The sequence below is a fragment of the Lotus japonicus genome, chromosome 5 (genome assembly GCF_012489685.1).
Source record: "Lotus japonicus ecotype B-129 chromosome 5, LjGifu_v1.2".
Lineage (NCBI taxonomy): Eukaryota > Viridiplantae > Streptophyta > Magnoliopsida > Fabales > Fabaceae > Lotus > Lotus japonicus.
The window spans coordinates 25,616,658-25,618,636 of NC_080045.1; the positions used below are offsets into that span (position 1 = coordinate 25,616,658).

The 1,979-nt window shown below is 42.8% G+C and overlaps 1 non-coding gene across 1 annotated transcript; it reads right to left on the reverse strand.

The window, feature by feature from the left end:
* Positions 1-1,122: 1,122 nt before the first annotated feature.
* Positions 1,123-1,229, reverse strand: LOC130721645 (small nucleolar RNA R71). The gene has a single exon (XR_009013567.1). It is a non-coding gene; the product is annotated as a small nucleolar RNA R71 (small nucleolar RNA).
* Positions 1,230-1,979: the final 750 nt, after the last annotated feature.

Genomic DNA, 1,979 nt, shown 5'->3' on the forward strand with positions numbered 1-1,979 from the left:
TAGATCATGAGCTAGCTTTATGCTTTTCTATAATATAATGGGAATTTGTTATAGATTAGGGACATGATATGGGATTACCTCTTCTATGCTTGCTACTAGGAATAGAGTAGGGGTTGGGGTTTGTTGGCCTGAATTGCATGCTTAGTGCCTTTAGCAAATGTTTAGGTTGTCAAGGAATTGAACCTATCTTTTGACTTTAGAGGATTGTCTATACAAGGCATTGATAGATGATTACATAGGCTATAACATCAAGGAGAGACTCAGAATTTTTGTGGGAAGAATAGGTTAATTTAAAACTGATTTAGTTAAGCAAGAACCCAAGGCAAGATCACCTTTGTTATCACACACTTACAATTCTTAAGTTTGTCACTCAATCACTTGAACAATCAACCCTTAAAACTGAATTTTATTTGCTTTCCAACCGTGAACTTGATTCTTAAACCGAATTCGCATTCCAATTCCCTGTGGTTCGATAATTTAAAACCCGGAGGTATTCGTACACTTGCGAATTGACCAACAAGTTTTTGGCGCCGTTGCCGGGGAATTGTTTGTGGTTTTTGGTTTAATTTTTAAGTTTTAACTTGTCTAGAATTGGTGCTACTAATCTTTCTCTGTGAGTGTCATACGCAGGTTGCTTTCAAGAGAGGCACCACCATGGGTGGCCGCATGACAGAGGAGGAGATGCAAGCCCACATTGAGGCAAGGATCCAAGAGGGTATCACCCTCCGCTTACGTGAACAAGAAGTTGAGAATGCCAACCGAACTCTTCGGGAACTAACTTCGGGGTCCATGAGCTTTGACTATCCCGGAAGTATTGTCATTCCCGAAGGAGTGGGGAACTTTGAATTAAGACCAGCATTCATCAACATGGTGAGCCAAAGCCAATATGGTGGAGGTTCCTCGGAAGATCCTCATGCTCATATGGAGAAGTTCATCCGGAATTGCAACACTTATCGGGTGGTGAATGTTTCTGCAGAAGCAATCCGGTTGAGCCTATTTCCCTTCTCTTTGAAGGATGCAGCAGAGGATTGGCTGAACTCACAACCTCAAGGGAGTCTCACTACTTGGGAAGACCTTGCAGAAAAATTCACAACAAGGTTCTTCCCAAGGTCCCTCTTGAGGAAATTGAAAAATGACATCATGACGTTCACACAATCCTCAGATGAAAATCTTTATGAGGCTTGGGAGCATTTCAAGAAGCTTTTGAGGAAATGTCCTCAACACAATCTTACCCAAGCTGAATGTGTGGCGAAGTTCTATGATGGGTTACTATACTCATCACGGTTTGGCTTGGACGCGGCTTCAAGTGGGGAGTTCGATGCTCTTCCCCCACAAGCGGGGTATGATTTGATAGAGAAAATGGCGATGAGAGCCATGAACTCCGAGAATGAACGCCAAATCCGAAGAAGTTCTTTTGAAGCAGAAACTTATGACAAGCTCATAGCCTCCAACAAGCAACTCTCCGAGGAAGTTGCGGAAATGCGGAAACATATTCAGGATGCCAAGTCCATTGGAGCGAAAGTAACTAGTTTGGAGTGCAAATTTTGTGGTGAATCTCATGATAGTAACCGTTGTACTGTTAATGATGTTGATGGCAAGGTCAGAACATTGACTCAAGGAGGAAAGGCTCCAATCTCAGAACAAGGGCCTCTTGTCCAACCGCAAATTGTTGTAAAGACGGTTGGCAAGAAGAGTCTTGAGGAGCTGATTGAGAGATTCATCGATCATACATCGAGCAATTACAAGAGCCATGATATGGCTATCAAGAGCTTGGAGAGTCAATTGGGACAACTAGCAAAGCAAATGTCCGAGAATCACCAAGGTAAGTTCTCTTCCGAACCTTTAACTTTGACTGAGCAAGAAAATTCTGCTGTTGTTTCCAATAGGAGTGGAAGAGTTTTACATGAGCCAGAGGAGAAAGTTGAGGGAGAGAAAAGTGAGGAAGCTGAGGTAGAAAGAGATGAGGGTGTTATGGAGGA